This window comes from Megascapheus bottae, chromosome 2 (genome assembly GCF_031878675.1).
Source record: "Megascapheus bottae isolate mThoBot1 chromosome 2, mThoBot2.hap1, whole genome shotgun sequence".
Classification (NCBI taxonomy): Eukaryota; Metazoa; Chordata; class Mammalia; order Rodentia; family Geomyidae; genus Megascapheus; species Megascapheus bottae.
In genome coordinates this window covers 60,967,894-60,987,360 of record NC_143510.1, presented here as the reverse complement: position 1 = coordinate 60,987,360, position 19,467 = coordinate 60,967,894, and the positions used below count along the sequence as shown (strand labels likewise).

Sequence of the window (19,467 nt, the reverse complement as noted above, 5' to 3'; positions counted from 1 at the left end):
GGTTTGCAACAAGACTTTATTAAGATGAAGATTAATGTTAAGGGGTCATAGAAGAAATCCCCCAAAATGAACATAAGCATAAGACAAATAGTAATTTCATCTTTATTCAACATTTACAGATATTAAATGCTTTCTATGTATAGTCAATGTAGGCACCAGATGCATACATCTTAGGCCATTTGTCCTAACAGGACACTAACCTTTAATTTAATTTTTTTTGGGGGGGGGGTGGTCGGTCATGGGGGTTTGAGTTCTTCAGCTCAAGGTTAGCACTCTACTACCTGAGCCACAGCATCACTTCCAGGACACTAACTCTTGATATTATGAATCAAGCCATATTGAGGTTACTCATATTTCTTTCTTTTTTGGGGGGTGGGGTGGGGTGGGTCATGGGACTTGAACTTGGCCTGGGCACTGTCCCTGAGCTCTTCAGCTCAAGGCTACCACCCCCTACCCTTGAGGCAAGCCCCACTTCCCATTTTCTAGAGGGAGATAAGAGTCTCAGGTCCTTTTGTGCCCAGGCTGGCTTTGAACCTTGATCCTCAGATCTCATCCTCCTGAGTAGCTAGGATTATAGGCGTGAGCCACTGCGTCCCGACTTACTCATATTTTTCTATCACAAAACATGTCATTTAGGATATTTGCCTAAGTTATCACAAGTACTGGTGGTAGATGTATATGGTGGCCATTAATATTTTTTTCCCATTGCAATTTAGTTATCCAGGAGGCTGAGATTTGGAAGATAGAAGTTTGAAGCCAGCCTGGACAGAAAAGTCCAAGAGATAACATCTTTAAAGTAACTAGCAAAAAACCAATCTAGAGGCATGGCTCAAGTAATAGAAAACTGACTCCACCCAAGTACTGAGTTCAAACTCTGGTACTGTCAAAGCCACAACTGTTTTGGATCTTCCCAAGTGCATAAAACAAAAACAAAAAACCTCAAGTAAGGCTTAAAAGCCTTATGGCCTAGGATCTACATATACTAACTTCTTCATAACTAATACTGACACAGGCCTGATACAGAAGACTCACCAGCTAACTCAAAATTAGTTATGGCCTTGAGTGGCAATTTGCAAACTACAGCACTCAGGCCAAATCTCATGTACTGCCACCTTCCCTGACAGTTTTTATATGTGCTGGAATCTAACCTAAGGCCTGATACATTCTAGGGAAGTGTTCTTTCTTGTCATTACTAAGTGGTTCCATCAAGGATTTTTAAGTCCCATTCTGTAACAATCACACTCAACGTACTGTATTTTTCTTTTACAATTAAGAGCATTATGTAATCCTTAGAAACCTTATCAATTAAGAAGCAAAATGCCAAGTCAGACTCAGCAATACCTTCCCTTGTGTTAATTATGAAAAAATAATTCCTTGGCACATTATTTCTAAGTTAATTTCTTTAAAGTAACATTTTCAGATCCTGATGTCTTTCCCAATAACAATTAATGAATACTTTGGAGAAATTCTAAAGTCCCTGAGCTCTTCTGCTCAAAGCTAGTGCCCTACCCCTAAGCCACAGTGCCACTTCCGCTTTGGTAGTAATTAGAGATAAGAGTCGGTCTTTAGTGCTTGGGCTGGCTTCGAACCAAGATTCTTAGATCTCCTGAGTAGCTAGGATTACAGGCATGAGCCATCGTGCCCAGCAGCTTCCTAATATTTTTGAGACATTTTTTTCTGATATTAATGAACATTTAAAAAATATGGTGAAATTAGCCATTACTTGTATATCTGCACTATCACTAGCCAGTATTTTTCAAGTGACTGATGTATAATGTAAAATTGTGCATGGGGTAAGAAATCCTTCCAAAGTACCAGCTAAACCAATAAATTTTTTTTTTTTTTTTTTTTGCCAGTCCTGGGCTTGAGCTCAGGGCCTGAGCACTGTCCTTGGACTTTCTCAAGGCTAGAGCTCTACCACTTGAGCCTCAGCACCACTTTCAGCTTTTTTCTATGTATGTGGTACCGAGGAATTGAACCCGGGTATTCGTGCATGCCACACAAAGCACTCTACCACTAGGCCAAACTCCCGGCCCTTAAACCAATAAATATTGATGCTATGGAGAACATAGTTTACTGGTGAAGTTTCACATTCCAAGTTGCAACTAGTTTCAGAGTTTTAATGTCTTACCAAAGAAAAGTATCCACATTTATGTAAAGAGGCTATTAAAATACTCCTGTTTGTCTTATAGCTTTTTCTCTTTATATTGTTTCCCCATGTCTTACTGCAAAACTTCTCTAGCAGTTCTGAATTAGTGAATATACTGAGGTCATATTTTTATTTTCCAGTACATACAAATTAGTCACAAGCTGTAGTTTATGCTTCAATCACTAACTGAAGTAGTTGAGTAAAATGTCATTTTAGCTTTTTTTTAACACTTGTACTTCTCTCCCTCTCCGCCTCCCCCACCTTTCTCTCTAGTCATGGGGCTTGAACTTGGCCTGGGCGCTGCCCCTGAGCTCTTCGGTTCAAGGCTACTGTCCTACCCTTGAGCCAAGCCCCACTTCCAGTTTTCTAGTGGTTAACTGGAGATAAGAATCTCAGATCCTTTTGTGCCTGGGCTGGCTTTGAACCTAGATCCTTAGATGTCAGTCTCCTGAGTAGTTAGGATTATAGGCCTGAGCCACCGCAATCGGTGTGTGTACGTGTGCTCTCCCTCTCTCTCTCTAAATGAGTATTGTCGTAGGAATTGAACATCATTCCATAAAGAGAAGTGAGATAGTCTTTGAAAGCATTTTGTTTGACTTGTTTTGTGACCAGGTCTCCCTAAGTTGCCCTGGACTCAAAGATCCTTCTGTTTGAATCTCCCATGTGCTGGCATATGTATATGCTAAGTACTGCCTTTTGCAAGATTTTCATTACAAAAAAAAAAAAGAAAAAAAAGAAAAAAAAAGATTTTCAAATTATTTGGAAGAAAATAATGATGGTGATAAGAGGCTAAGAAGAGGCAGAAGGGCTGGTAGTAGAGCAGAAAGGAGTGAAGATGGTGATAAGAGGTTCTTGTTGGAATGAACAGGTCTACTGTTACCACTCCTCACAGTTTTGATTCAAAAGGAATAATAAACCCCACTTTGGAAAGCACTTGTGATACTTTAGTGATTTGATAGGCCTTATCCACTGGAGGTTCCTACATTGAAGATAAATTGGCATTATCTTCCAGCTAGAGATTATGCTCTTTAAAGTTTTATCACTAGGCAGTTTAAGTTCAGTACTTTTGCTATTCTTGCATCTCAGCAGAAGGCTACGATTTTCTCTAAACCTTTACGTGGTCATATTACACATATGTCTTCATAAATTTTAGCTGATTTAAATAGGTAAGGATAAGTCAGGAGAAATTGTATAATTGTGTGTGTATGTGTGTGTGTGTATACACACACACATATATATATATATATATATATATATATATATATATATATTCATTGTTTCGGGCACAGGCTATTTAGCCCAGGTTGATGTGTTACCCTCTAGTACCAGTTTTTTCCCAACTGCTCTAAAATTTTTTTTTTTAACACTTCTTATTATGGCCAGTTCAGTTCTTTCTTGCTTATTATACATTTATCTCCTCATTGTTTACTGAGTTCGGGCCACATGGTTCTTTCTTCCATTCCCTCTACAGTACTAAGAGTTGAGCCCTTTCATTCATGTGTTCCACCACTCAACTATAACTACAGTCCCTACAATCCACAGTACTTTACAATTTTGGGCCCTTAAACCCATTACCATCTTTTTTTTTGGTACTTGCTCCTGTCTGTGATTCTCTTTCCCAAGCACTCTCCTGCTCTTCCCCAGTCTCAGCACTGGATCTCAGCTTAGATGTCATATACAAAAAAAAGTTTTCTTGATTGCCTTATATAAAAGAACAAACCTCTTTGTTGTATTTCTAATTTTGTTTATCTAGTTGTTTACCTCCTTTCCCCTGTTTGAGGAAGATACTATCTCAAGTGGTTAGTCTAGTAACTGGCAAGTGCTTGAAAACTTAATTTTAAAATGGGTATAAAGTATACAGTGGGTCCAGGAGCATGGCCTAGTGGTAGAGCGCTTGCTTATTATGCATGAAGCCCTGGGTTCAGTTCCTTGGTACCACATACACAGAGAAAGCAGGAAGAGGTGCTGTGGCTCAGGTGGTAGAGTGCTAGCCTTGAACAGTACCTAGGCCCTGAGTTCAAGCCCCAGGACTGGGGGGAGAAGGGGAAAGCACACAGTGATTTTTCCTTATCACCTTGTATCAAAAACTACTTCTTTCAGTTTTTTTGTGTGTACATGTGCCACTCCTGTAGCTTGAATCCAGGGCCTGGGCTTCTGTGGTCAGTGCCAACGCCCTACCACTTGAGCCACAGTTTCACCTGTCTTTTTGGTAGTTTTTTATTAGAAAGAAGAGTCTTAGATTTTCCTTTATGGACTGACTTGGCACAATCCTCAGATCTTACTGGTGTCTGGTCAAACTAATTTTTTTTAAAATTTGACCAATCATGGAACTTTAACTCTAGGCCTGGCACTGTCCCTGAGCTCTTCAGCTCAAGGCTACCGCCCTAACCCTTTAGCCACAGCACCCACTTCCAGTTTTCTGGTGGTTAATTGGATATGAGTGTTATGGACTTTCATGCCTGGCCTCAGAGCCCAGTGACTGATAAAGGCTTTCCAAAACTGTAATTTTTGCTTAAAGGTTAAAACTCTGTCCAGCCATAAACATGGCCACTATCTTCGTTAAAGCTATGGGTTCATTCTTTGAGCATATGCAAAAACAAAAAAGCAAAAAAACAACAACAACAAAACTCAAAACACTTCAAATGTGAATAACCACAATTTGTAAGTCATTCTTTCAAATAAGGTATTTCCTTAAAAAGTGGCTGGTTCAAGCCCCATAGCTGGCAATAAATAAATAAATAAATAAATAATAACAATAAAAATAAATAAAAATGAAATACTTCCTTATTATTGATATAAGTCAATAAAAAATAAAACAAACAATATCTCATTCAATCCTATTAGATAAGATTCCCTAGCAAGTTACCTCAGTTTAAACATAAAGGGTCTCTAAATTTTAAAAGTTTTATTGAGGGGCCGGGAGTTTGGCCTAGTGGTAGACTGCTTGCCTAGCATGCATGAATACCCGGGTTTGATTCCTTGGTACCACATACATAGAAAAAAGCTGGAAGTGGTGCTGAGGCTCTAGCCTTGAGAAAGTCCAAGGACAGTGCTCAGGCCCTGAGCACAAGCCCAAGCCTAGCAAAAAAAAAAAAGAAAAAAGAAAAAAGAAAAAAAAAGTTTCATTGATTGATATAAAGTAATATAACAAAAGTATAAAACAGAAGTATTGCTGGTGCTGGTGGCTTATGCCTGTAATCCTAGCCACTCAGGAAGTAAGATCTGAGGATCTCAGTTCCAAAGCCAGCTTGGGTATGAAAAGTCCATGAGACAAGATCTTATCTCCAATTAACCACCAGAAAGCCAGAAGTGGCATTGTAACTAAAGTGGCAGAATGCTAGCTTTGAGCCAAAGAGCTCAGGGACAGTGCCCAGTCACAGAGTTCAAGCCTCATGACTGACAAAAACAACAACAAAAAAATGAAGTACTGCCACAAAAGCAAGACTTGTTCTTAATGCACTATGTTATTTCTCATCTCTTTTGCTGTTCCTTGGTTATTCTCATATTGTTACAGTATCTTACCTTGTTATCTGGTATATTGTATATATGTTTATTTGAAATAGGATAGGGAAGGTGTAAAACAAGATGAGGGGCAGGGGTGGGGAGAGGGAATTGGGGACAAAAATATGAGAAGGGGTATCAATGTTTGTGAAGTAACATACCTTCTATCTGGCGAATATAATATAACCCTTCTATTAATTACAATTAAAAAAAGAATATTGTCCCTCTGTATAATAAGCACTGGGTGGAAATTTTGCAACTCACATTGTAAATATCTTAGAGAATTTAAATACTATTTTGAAACCTAGAACTTTTCCTAAATTTTCATTTCTTTCAAAGTTTTAAGGCTCCGAGGAAGTTTTAAAAAAGTGGCCCTCCGTTGATACAAAGGAAAAAAACTTCTAAGTGACTACTGACATAATCAATTGCTATGCACTCTTCATTTGAAGGCCATCAGGAATAAATAATGTTCTGAAATATAAAACAGAAGCGATATGTTTTTGTTAGTGATTAAGGCAGTAAAAAAGTTGCTGGTTGGGCACTAGTGGCTCACACCTACAATCCTACCTACTCAGGAAGCTAAGAGTTAAAACTGAGCAGAAGCAGGAAAGTCAATGGGCCTCTTCTCTCCCAATTAAGCACCAAAGAAACTTAGACCAGAGTGGAGCTGGGGCTTAAGTACTTTAGAGCACAAAAAGCTGAAGGATTGGCCAGGAGTTTGGCCGAGTGGTAGAGTGCATGCCCGGTATGCAAGAGCTGGGTTCGATTTCTCAGTACCACATACATAGAAAAAAGCTATAAGTGGTGCTGTGGCTCAAGTGGTAGAGCTCTAGTCTTGAGAAAAAAAGTCCAAGAACAGTACTCAGGCCCTGAGTTCAAGCCTCATGACTGACAGAAAAAAAAAAAAAGCTGAAGGACTACACCCAGGCCCAAGTTCAAGCTCTAGGATTGGCCCCCAAGAAACAACCCCCCGACCCCCAGCTAAACTCTGATTAAAGGGATTGATTTCATCACAATAACCTAAATGCAAAATTGGACTCAAAGTTCAACAAATTATATAGCCAAACAATTTTGTTTTTTTTTCTATAAATGGATGAATTTATTCTATTCTATGCAGCTGTTTCCACCATATTAATAAGATTTCCAAAGAAGAAAACACTTAACACAAGGTAATTAGCATTTTTCAATACCATTGTAAAGTATGTCTAAATGTTGAAAAAACATTAGCTTTCAGCATAAAACATGGTACAGAAATTATGCCTACAGATAGCTAAATTGAAATTTTTGTACACTATTAAAATGACCCATTACACCAGTTAAGATGTGTTGTTCTAAAAAGAAATTCAACTTGAAAAGACTAACAGTAAAACCTTCAATGTAATTTCTATGACTGTTAGCAGAGATGGTAGGAGATGATAGGAGAGTGGTGGATGAACAAACTAAAAGTACGTATTTAGTCACAAATAGTTTGCTTATTTATTTGTCATGCTGAGGTAAAATCCAGGGACCTGGGGTTGGGAGTTTGGCTTAGGGGTAGAATGCTTGCCTAGCATGCATGAAGACCCAGGTTTGATTGCTTGGTCCCACATACACATAAAAAGCCAGAAGTGGTGCTGTGGCTCAAGTAGTATCACTGAGAAAGCCTTGAGTTCAAGCCCCAGGACTGGGGGGTGAGGGTTGGGACAAACATTAAATAATCAAATTGTCTAAACTACAAAATTTGGGGGTAAAAATGATAAAAACCGGTCTAATTTTCTGTGTTAGATCCAACTTGCACTCCCTTAAGTATCAAGAACTGAACAAAAAGCAAAGAAAGCTGAAAAGGAGCTTTTCCATCCCAATGTATAGTGAGTTTCCATGTTATCAATCTCTGCATAGGCTTTCGATCAATTTCGAATTACATAGGAAGACATACATAAAAGATCCTTAGATACACGAGTCAACTTAAAAAAATAAAAAGCAATTCTTTATTTCACCTTGGTAGATTCTCCCTTACATAGTGCTTCTTTGGCTAGAGCAGCTCACTTTCAAAACCTTCATAGGGCTAAAAGAAAATATTGGAATCCTATTGTAAATAATTGAGGATAAAATGAAAATCAATTTGTAAAGTGATTTGTAGAGTTCTTTCAACACTTATTACCAATTAATACTTAAATTCTAATCCTAAAAATTACTACATTTTCAGGGAGGTACTAGGAACTAAAAATACAGTGGAAAACAAATTCCTTACACTCATGAAAATTTCATTTTAACTAGTTCATACTATGTGTACAAGGCACTATAATATTTTAGGGAAACAAAAGAAACATAACTTGTCCTTGGAATTTACAATTTGGTGCAATATCCGATAGTAACAGAACATGGGAAGTGATACAAGTTAAGGAACAGAGATAATTTTGGTGGAGATGGGCTGAAAAAGGTTAAAAAAAATAAAGTCAGCTATCATTTTCATGCTTCATATCACATACATATTAAACTTAAGCCAATTGAGTACTGGCCTTTCAGTATTTCAATACCTGGCACAATAAAACCAAACTGGCTATACATGTTTGAAGTATTTACTCAGGGACTGCCTAAGATCATACTGCTTTACAGTATATTGTGAATGTCAAACAAGATGTGCAAGTGAATATAAGGTAATGCAGGGACTAAAAGCATGGACAGACCCTATTCAGTGTTTGTGTCTTTAAACAATATCACTTGATCAGAACTGACTTCCTCTCTCAAGATCTGACTATGAAACTACTCAAGAGGTTATTCCACATTGACTAAGACACCAATCTTATGGGGGGTATGATGGGATTAATAATTTCTGCCAGATGTAATTCACTATAAAATGTCATATTTCTTCCCCTAGGCTGTCTATTACTGTCTACTACTATTCTAAAAGTCAGCAAACCCACTAACTGGTTATCTTATCTTATTCTAGGTCTCAGTTTCCTCCTCCATAAAATGACAGGGTGGGACTGGGTGATCTAAATAGTCCCTTCCGGCCCTTAAAAAAAAGTCTCATGACTCTTCCATGACTCAATAAATACTATTTCCAGAGACAGTTTTTTAAGAGTGATAAGAACTTGAGGTTATAAGTAAGCTTTAAGTTTCTTTTGCTAAGACAAGCTCTTTCTGAGCAAGTCCAAACAGCATTCTAGTTATTAAAACAAGGGGTGAAAATGAATTTACAACTTACAAGTTACATACTAACACATACCATATATACATCTATGTAGGAAGTACTGGATATTACCGGCAAAGATTAAAAAAAAATCAACTAGACTGAATTTTTCAAATATTAAAATTACATCTTCATTTTAACGGTCAACTTACTCCGCTAAAAACCAAAATCTTGATACTGTAATAGAGACGTGCTTACATTCATACCTATCAGGAATTATAAAGCCAAAATGTCTTTCTAAACTATTAAAGAGGGTGGGAGGAGGACAGGCGAAGGGGAAGCAAACCATCTGCTCAAAGTAGGACGATCTTTTCTCCGAAAGGCATCCTGGTGGTTTTTTTTTTTTTTTCTCCTTAATTCTCCTAGTAGAAAAATCCAGAAGGCCCAAGTTCCCTGGGAGGAGTTTCAAATAAAATCCATGGCGCTGATAAATCAGTTTTAGAATTGGACACAGCGAGATGGCAAGAAGAGCGAGAGAGGAGGGGGGAGGAGAGAGAGAGAGAGAGAGAGAGAGAGAGAGAGAGAGAGAGAGAGAGAGAGAGAGAGAGAGAGAGAGAGAGAGAGAGAGAGAGAGAGAGAGAGAGGGGGGGGGGGGGGAGAGGAAGAGAGAAACTTCCAGGATTTCCCTCTCTCGCTGACGAAGGCATAGGCCCCTTTAACAGTTTTCCCTCTCGACCGCGGAGGCTGCCAGACTAGGTGGGGCTCCCTCCGCTGCCTTCCTCCGGCCACTTCCCGCAACAAATGGAACGCGCCGGCCCCGGTGCGGGCAAACTTTTTCCCTGTCAGGCTGGAGCCCGCGGGGCGTCGGGGAGTGGCTCTCCCGCCACCACCCAGCCTCCTCCCCGATCGCTCCTCTCCCCGGCTCGGGGCTCCGGGGACGCCGGGGGCTTCGAGAAAGGACAACTTTCTGGTTTCCGTTTTAACTTCCACCCACACCCGGGTGGGGAACGGAGACGGCCAGCGAGGGGAGGGACGCGGGGTGGGGAGCGAGAGTCCGGGCGGGCGGCGGCGGGAGCCGCGCCGGCGGGCAGGAAGGAGCGGCCGGGGGAGGAGGGGGGGGGGTCCTCGGGCTCTTACTTCCTCCGCCATATTTCAGACATTTGACCCCTTCCGCCAAGCGCGCTGTTTTTTTCCCCCGGTGGCGGCGGCGGCGGCGGCCGAGGTTCCTCCTCGTTTGGCCCGGGAGAGGCGGCGCGCCGGTCGGCGGGGACGCCAGGCCCTCGCGCCACCTGCCGCGCGCCCCGGGGCTGACGCTGCGGCCGCCGCCTGGGTCCCCGACCGCCCCGCCCGGCCCGGCCCGGCCCGCGTCGCACCGCGCCCCACCCTGCTGTTCCCCCTCAGCCGGCGCCCGGCCCCCGCCCCGCCGCTCCCCGCAGCCGCCACGCACGCATTCTGCGAACCTCTCACGCTGTCACCCGGATCCTCGCGGCCAGCGTCGCCCCGCGCTCCCCCCCGGGTCTCGGCTCCCGGCGCCACGGCGGTCCTGCCACTGCCGCCGCCGCCGCCGCCGCCGCTCCGGCTGGTTTACACGCCTGGCTCAGGGCGAGGTTTGGCGGTGTCGCCTTGACGTCAGGCGTTCAGCCTCGCTCTCGCTTCCGCCCGCGGGCGGGGCGCGCAGCCCGGGAAAGGGCGGGACGGGGGCGGGGCCTGGGCGAGAGGGCGGGGCCTCCGCTGGTCCGTCCTCGCCCGGTCCGTCCTCGCCCCGGGGCCTTCCGCCGGCCTCTGGGCCCGCGGGCCTGGCGTAGCGAGCTCCTTCTTCCCCGGCCTGGCGTCCTCGGTGCATCTCTTTAGTCTTCCCCGAGTCCCTTGGCCGCGCCTCCGCGAGCCAGCTTTCCCTCTGGAGCACGCTCGCCCCGATCCCTGTGGGTAACGGGAGCACGGGGCTTAGGAGCCCTCTGCAACCCCGAAGATGCCTTTTAATGCAAACTTATAATAAACCCTCGGCTTGGTCCTTTGTGCTGGGGAAAGTAGCTGGAGAAGTCACCGAGAGCATGCAATGCCTGCGGTCAGAGCTGGGGTTGAAGGAGCCTGAGCCAGGGGCAGTCTTCAGGTGGAAGATAACCCTTCTCTGGAATCGACAAGTATTTCCTCCCCTGGGGTCTTAACCCGGGAGAACTCTGTCCAGACTCCGTGCAGAGGCAGTTCATAGACCGGTGATTCCCAAACAAGGTTAGACCCTATGTCATCATACGAAATAAACGACTCATTGAAGTGCATGGCTAGGGCCCTTTAATGACTTACAGATTGACCATACATAGGGTTGTGATGTGAATTACAGAGAGAGAAGAAGTGTAATTGCTGTTGGTGTTGGAAGCATCAGAGCTTTGTTTTTTAAAAAAGGATTGATGAAAAAAAGAGCAAAGTGCAAGGAAAAGTAAGAAATTAGGGTCATGAAGGATTATTGCTGGATTCATGGTTTTATTGCGCCCTGAAAACAAATTACTGCGGAAATAAAAATTTAAAAACCTTGGCAACTTTGGAAGATAAAAGCGATCAATTTCACCCTGGAATTGAATAGGTAGCAATTGAAAATTAAGTTAGCCCTGTTAAGTCATTGAGTAGATACGAATGAATTATAATAATCTAAAAAGTTTATCCTTACAATCTGATTTATTGAATAGCTTGTTTTGAGTATTATTATTATTATTATTATTATTATTAGGAAACCCTTGTTTGGCAAGAGCTCAATTATTTTAGACTTTTTTTTCAATCAAAAATATTTATTGACCGAAACTTTGGCCTAATGGTAGAGTGCTTGCTTAGCATGCACGAAGGCCCAGCTTCCATTCCTCTGCACCACATACATAGAAAAGCCGGAAGTGGTGCTGTGGCTCAAGTGGTAGAGTGCTTGCCTTGAGGAAAGCCCAAGGACAGTGCTAAGGCCCTGAGATCAAGTCCAGGACTGGCCAGAAGAAAAATTATTTACTCACTTATGGTTCTGGGGACTGAACCCAGGGTTTCATGCCCTCTAGACAAAACCAGGCTATTTTTGAACCTCAAACCTTAGCTTCTTGAGTCTAGAATTACTTGGGGCATGAGCCACTAGCAACCCACTGCATCACATCTTTTAAAATGCTAGTCTACAAGCCTGACACTCGTCTCTGCCTCCTCGTGAATAATCCATCATTTGGCACACCTATTAGGTAGAAATTCTACAAGGTTTTCTCAGTGTGTTTCTCCTTCCCAGTTTAATAGGACCCTACTTGGTTAAGGTGGCACTACCGTTCAACTCCCCAACCTTTGCAGCCTTCTAGCTTTCACTCAGTTTCTGCTATGATCCATTTTACACATTTATTGTCCAGTGAATTATCTTAAAACATGTTTAGCAAGTCACTCCCTTCCTGAAAAAGTCTTCAATTACTTACCTCCTCTACCAAAATAAAATTATGTCTCACTTTTCCTTTTCACTTAAAACTGTCTTCTTTTCAGAATAGCCTTTTTATCTTGCCCAAATAATAGCTTCCTTGCTTCTCTGTTCTGCATAGGTGATTTCCTGTGCCCAGAATGGGCCTTCCTATTTTGTCTCATTCTGCAAGTACCTTGCCCATTAACTAAGACCCATCTTCTTTCTCTAAGAAAAAGCATCTTTTCTGATACTTCACATCTAAAGCTGTTTGAATTCTCATCATACTTTTTGTTTCTTTCATCACTTGTGTTCAACTTTCCTACCGAACAGGGGTCTGCAGACTTTCTGCCAAGGGCAGATCGCAAGTATTTTAAGCTTTGTGGCCAGATGGTTTATGTTGCAGCTACTTAACTATACAATCATTCAACTCTGTAATGGGAGCACAAAAGTAGACATAGACCATACATTAAGAATGGATGTGGGGCTGGGAGTTTGGACTAGTGATAAGAGCGCTTGCCTAGCATGCACAAAGACCCAGGTTTAATTCCTCAGTACCACACACATAGAAAAAAGCTGGAAGTGGTGCTGTGCCTCAAGTGGTAGAGCTTTACTCTTGAGAAAAAAGCCCAAGGACAATGCTCAGGCCCTGAGTTCAAAGCCCCAGGTCTGGCAAAAAAGAAAAAAGAAAATAAAAATAAAAAGAATGGATGTGGCTTTGTTCTAATAGAACTTTACTTATGAGCCTTAAAATTTGTGTTACAAAATGGTATTTTGCTTTTGAATCATTAAAAAATAGACAATTGATTCTTAGCTCTTACAAATAAAACATAACAAAAAAACAAGTGGTAGGGTTCAGAGTTTGGCCTAGTGGTAGAGTACTTGCCTAGCATGCACAAAAACCCAGGTTTGATTCATTGGTGCCACATATATAAAAAGCTGGAAGTGGTGCTGTGGTTCAAGTGATAGAGCCCTAGTCTTGAGAGAGTCCAATGACAGTGCTCAGGTCCTGAGTTCAAGCCCCCAGGACTGATAAAAAAAAAAACCCACAAAAAACAAAAAATAAAACAAGTGGCATACTAGATTTAGCCTGAGGGCCTTGGTTTGCACTCTGCACTCAGCCAGTTTCATAAGTATGTGACTCAGGCAGTTGGCTCAAACCTTGTACTTGGAATTTAAAATACTATAATGTTATTATCTTGGTTTCTTTAAGAGTTTTAAAATAAGATATGGTTTTGTATTGTTATTGTTTTGTGGCACTGATGTTTGAACTTGGGCTTCATGTTTGCTTGGCTGGCACTCTACCACTTGAGTTGTATACCTAGCCCTGCTTTTTGTGGGTTATTTTGGAGATGGATTCTCATGTATTTTTCTGCCTGGCTTGGCTTTGAACCATGATTCTCTAGCTCTCAGCCTTCAGAGTAGTTTTGGATTATAAATGGGAGCCACTGGAGCTGCATATTTGGTTTGTATTGGGTCTCATAATTAGGTATCTGAATGAAAATTGCAAGATTTCAGCCCTCAAGATTAATGCTAGTTTCTTTCTTTCTTTCTTTCTTTCTTTCTTTCTTTCTTTCTTTCTTTCTTTCTTTCTCTCTCTCTCTCTCTCTCTCTCTCTCTTTCTTTTCCTTCCTCTTTCTCTCTCTCTCTCTCTCTCTCTCTCTCTCTCTCTCTCTCTCTCTCTCTCTCTCTCTCTCTCTCTCTTTCTTTTTTGTTGGTGATGGGACTTGAACTCTGGACCTAGTGCTGTTCTTGAACTCTTCAGCCCAAGGCTACCATCCTACCCCTGGAGCCACAGTGTTATTTTAAAAGCTCACAAAAGTACAAATATTATTTTACTTACTTAAAAATTCATGATTTATTATTTTCTTTTCTTTTTTCTTTCTTTCTTTCTTTTTTTTTTTTGGCGAGTCCTGGGCTTGAGCTAAGAGCCTGAGCACTGTCCTTGGACTTTCTCAAGGCTAGTACTCTACCACTTGACCCTCAGCACCACTTCTGGCTTCTGGCTTCTATGTATGTGGTACCGAGGAAACAAACCCGGGTCTTCGTGCATGCTAGGCAAGCACTCTACCACTAGGCCAAACTCCCACCCCATGATTTATTATTTTCTTAATCAACCCTTAATGATTATTAGAACACACAAGATTCAATATATTTTAACTTCCAATTAAGCTTGGTTATCAATATCATTAATGTTTATTAACCTAAAGTGTTAGTGGATAATTTCATTTAGAAATAAACAATATTGAAATTTGAGTCTTTTAAGGCACTTTCTTTCTGGCTTTTCCCTTTAGGATATGTGTGTGTGTGTGTGTGTGTGTGTGTGTGTGTGTGTGTATTTGTGCAAGTATATATATGAATATGGTTATGCATATAGTATGTGACATGTTAATATTATATGTGTACAGGTATATATAATGTATGACATATAAATAAAGTAAGTATATATGTATATAGTCCATGGTAAATGATTAGGACATGCATATACATAGAAAATTATATAGAAATAGGACAATGTATGGAAGTATATGGTGTATAGTATAGGTCAGGATATATATATATGTATATAATATCATGTAGTACATGGTATATAAGTAGGAAATATATGTTTATATAGCTAGATATATGAAAATAGATCTCTCTCTAGATATACCTAAATCATCTATATCTATGTATCCATGTAGAGAGATTTTTATATAGAGAGCTATCTCTCTCTATACCTATATGTGTATAGATATGGTATATGGTGTATCAATATAGTTCTGCACCTTTGTTGCAACCTCCATGGCTAAAGTTGAAGGTTGAGAAAGATAAGAAGGACAGTTATTGGTTATGAGAAAGGAAAACTGATGTCTTACCTTCACAATTAGTTCCATTGTATTTTCTTGGTTAAAGATTGCATTTTAAACTCTATGTACTTCTATAAATTCTACCACTCATTCACACAGGAGACGGGGTAAGAGTGTATTAGACCATGGCTATTATGGAAAAACAACTTAGAGCTAAGGTATTTGTATATTTTTAAGATTTTTGTTTTGAGGAAACAATGTACTTATATATAGAAAAATGAAGCTACCTGGCGTATTTTCTACTCTGTATAATAACTATAGTAACTGCTTATGTGTCTCAAGATATGTTTCAAATTCTGTTTGTTCTTATTTTCGTAGTTTTGGGCTTGACATACAAACCTGCCTATATCCCATTAGATAAATATAGAAGTTCTACCATTTTGTCATGGCTTATGTCTATGATGTAAGGAACAGATTGTACTTAAAATTTTTCCTTCTCAAACCTTAACTGAAAAAAAAAAAACCTAAAAAGAAAATGGCATTCCCAGAGCTATCATATAAATGAATGTGAAAAGCAGAACACAGTAGAAAAACTGAAGTTCATGAAATACTCAAAAGCAACTTAAAGGACTGGTGTAGCTCAGCAGAATAGAATTTGCCTAGCCATGTGTGAGGCCCTGGGTTTCAGCCACAACACCACAAGAAAAGGAAAATAAAAACAATTTAAATAAAAAAAATCTCAAAATAAACCTCATATAAGTCCTTTTTGGTTATACATAACTCAAAACAACTAATATGCAAAAGATTGTCTATAGTGGAGGAAAAAGGTATCTCCTGGGACTTTATCATTAGAGTAACTCCTTTCCAATTCTAGTTTCCCCCCAAGTCCTGTATCCTCCCGTTCCTCAGTCATTAGGCCTTAATAATGATTACCAAAGTCCAAAACACAGGTTTTAAGGACACTATACAGATGAGAAAGCTAAAAATTTAGAATAATTGCCTACGACCATATGTAAGTATGTGGCAGATTATAGATTTACATCCTACTTTATCTGCCTTCTTTTGGCATCATGTTATCCTATTTGTTCCCTTAGGAATACTGTTCTTTTTAGCAAGAAAACACTGCCGTTGTCTATTTTGTATTTATCTAAACTTTAGGCATTCTTCAAGAGCCATGTTTTTCCTTTGAATTTCCTTAATAATTTCTTATGCCATGCTTTGATACTTAGGGTTAACTTGAATTGCCTTTGGTACTTTGACACTTAGGAACATCGCCTAACTTGAATTGCTTTTTGTCTTTTCTTCTTCCTGTGATCCTTGAGAACTGAAACCATCCATATCTTTTAAATTCTTTATACATAATATGCTGCCAGCATCATGTCCAAGAAACTTATTAAGTCCAAGAGTCTTGTTAATCCTGGTTACAGTTTCCAAACTAATCATAGAAGATTTATGACCTAGGAGAGTTATTTAACCATTCCAAGCTTCTTTTTATTAATCTTTAAAATGTATATAACAACATCTACAATGAAGAGGTTTTTTGTTTTTGTTTTTATTTTTTATTTTTTGCCAGTCCTGGGGTTTGAACACAGGCCTGAGTACTGTCCTTGGTTGGACTTTTTCAAGGGTAGAGCTCTACCACTTGAGTCATAGCATCACTTCTGTGTATGTGATATCGAGGAATCGAACCCAGGGCTTTGTGCATGCTAGGAAAGTACTCTAACCCCAGGCCAAGTATAAAATAGGGGCCAAGGATAAAAATGGAAGTAGGGTGTAGTTCAGTGGGGGTGCACTGGCCTGTGTGTAAAGCCTTTGGTTTGATTACCAGCATGCAGGGAAGGACAGAAGGAAGGAAGGAAGGAAGGAAGGAAGGAAGGAAGGAAGGAAGGAAGGAAGGAAGGAAGGAAGGATAGTGGTTACATAGACTAGTTCTGAAGTCAAACTGTAAGTGTTTGAATATGGACTCTATTCATCTCGAGTGGAGTTCTTTACTGACATCTTTCACAACTGTAATGTAAGTACAATGATAGAACCTATATTATGGGATATTGTGAGAATTAAATAAAGCAAATAAAATAGTGCTCATTATAAAATAAACATTCCATAACTGTGAGGTATTACCATGTTAAAAATTTGTGATACAAATGGTTCCTGTTATACTCTCTGGCACAATATTACTTTGTCTAACCAGTAAGAATTGAATAAATATTGATCAAACTTTTACTTTTCTTTCCTGAAGAGAGTTTTCAATTAAGGATTGATAGTATTCTATCTCTTCCTCCCTTTTTTCTTTCTTTTTTTTTTTTCCCCTTTCTCTCCTTGACAGACTTGCTGTGTAGCCATGGAGGGCTTTGAACTTGTGATCCTCTTGCATCAGCCTCCTAAGTGCTAGCGTTACAGGGTGTGGTACACCACTACAGTTAGCTTTTGTTCTTTCTTTATGTCAGTAGTTTGTAATTTGAAAGTACATTTGCATTAGAAATAATGTTTTTAAGTTCATAGCATATATGTACTAAAAATGAATTTTTAGAAAGATCAAAAAATAAGGCCTCATTTAATCTATACATAGTGAAAAGCACAGTTTTAAGAGAAGCACTTCAGGCTAGTGGCTCACTCCTGTAATCCTAGCTACTCAGGAGGCTGAGATCTGAGGATCACGGTTCAAAGTCAATCCTGGCATGAAAGTCCAGGAAACTCTAAAATTAACCATCAAAAACCCAGAAGTGGTGCACTGTGGCTCAAGTGGTAGAGTGCTAGCCTTCAAAAAGCTTAGGGATAGTACCCAGGCACACTTACAGGCACATGCATGCATGCGTGAGCACACACACACAGTAGCACTTCAGTAACTAATAATCATTAGAGCACCAATCCCTTAGTTTTCACAGTATCTCATACCTATGCTCTTTATCCCATGTCTTTGGCTACTCTTATCTCTCTGTTATTCCTATTTCTTTCTGAGCTTGAACAGTTGAAGCCCCTCAAAACTTGTTCCTGGGCTGGGAGTTTGGCCTAGTGGTAGAGTGCTTGCCTAGCATGCGTGAAGACTGGGGTTCAATTCCTGGGCACTACACACACTAGAAAAAAGCTGGAAGTGGTGCTGTGGCTCAAAGGGAGGGCTCTAGCCTTGAGAAAAGTCCAAGAACAGTGCTCAGGCCCCACAACTGGCAAAAACAACAACAACAACAACAACAACAAAAAACCCCACAAACTTGTTCCTAGGCCTTCGTCTCTCTTCTAGACAATTATGTAGTGTCTGCCCTGACTTTACATGCCATCGAGAGGCCAGTGACTCATAGATCCGATGCAGAGCCAACTGCTACTTGGGAGTTTTTCCCTAGCTCACTTCCACAAACCATCTGGTTGAAATAGGAAAAAACTACTTATAGGCAACTGGTAGCTGCTTCATCAGATTATACAGAATCCTACCTGTGTATGTTGGGGAAGTAGACAATTTTAGCTTAAGGTGAATATTTTTGCATAAGCAGTTATTCAGTGAGATTCTGATATAAGCCTAACAGAGTTTAACAGTGGCAGCAAGAGCTGTCCAACTATCTTGCAGTGGCCTGCTCTAGTTGATTCTGTCTATATTTTCTTTTCAAAATGATGTCCTTTCGCTTGTTATTTTTTTAAGACTGACTTTGACATTACTGATGTGTTTATACATTTCCTTCCTGCTTCACACTAGACCTCAGAACCACAATTTTTTTTCACTATGATCCCTTTCCTCTTCTTTCTTTATCTGTCATGTCCTTCATGCTTAAAAAAAATATGTCAAAAGGACCATGTTAACCAAAAGAGGAAAATTGGTCTTCAAATACATTTGGCCTGAAAAATTCTGTTTCATAAGGTTGCCTGCATCTACCTACATCTCCCCAAGCTGTGAGCTATTCTAGCCTCCTCCTGCCATTCTCCAGAACACTAGCTTCAGAGACAAGGCTCTCCCAAGATGTTTACATACCCATAACTGCATCATAAATACAACAGTCTACAACAAACAGAAGGCAAGGAATGTCTGGCCAATAGCAAACCAAGGGATGTGTTTAAAATACTTCAGTTAATGTATATCTACTTGGTAAAATTGAAAGAACAGCCCTCCTGAGTTTATAGCAGCACTAGTGACTGTAGATAGCTGAAGGTGGACGCATTCTAAGTAACCAGTAATGGGTACACTGGGTCAACAAAATGTAATGTATGGCCAGGTACTGGTGGCTCACACCTGTAATCCTATTTACTCAGGAAGCTGAGATCTGAGAAAAGCTGAGATCTGTGCAAAGCCAGTATGGGCAGAAAAGTCTATGATACTCTTTCTTCAGTGAACTAGCCCAAATGTTAGACTGGAGGCATAGCCCAAGTGGCAGAGCACCAACCATGAGTGAAAAGGCAAAGTAAGAGATACACTGGACAAATGTGTGCCCTCAGTGCTCAGTGTGAGCTTAGGGAAGCGAGGAGGTCTAGATAGAGGTCCAAACTCTGTCTGGTGATGGAACATGCTTTGAGTCCTGGACACAGAGAG

The 19,467-nt window shown here is 40.6% G+C and overlaps 1 protein-coding gene across 2 annotated transcripts in view; it reads right to left on the bottom strand.

The window, feature by feature from the left end:
- Positions 1 to 10,392, bottom strand: part of Rap1b (RAP1B, member of RAS oncogene family) — a 32,611-nt gene extending 22,219 nt beyond the window's left edge. The window contains exon 1 of one of the 2 annotated variants that reach the window (XM_090328157.1): positions 10,223 to 10,392. The gene's annotated coding sequence lies outside the window, so the exon portion shown is untranslated. Of the gene's footprint in view, positions 1 to 9,899; positions 10,067 to 10,222 lie in introns of those variants that run through there. The other variant, XM_090328166.1, reaches the window with a different exon arrangement.
- Positions 10,393 to 19,467: the final 9,075 nt, after the last annotated feature.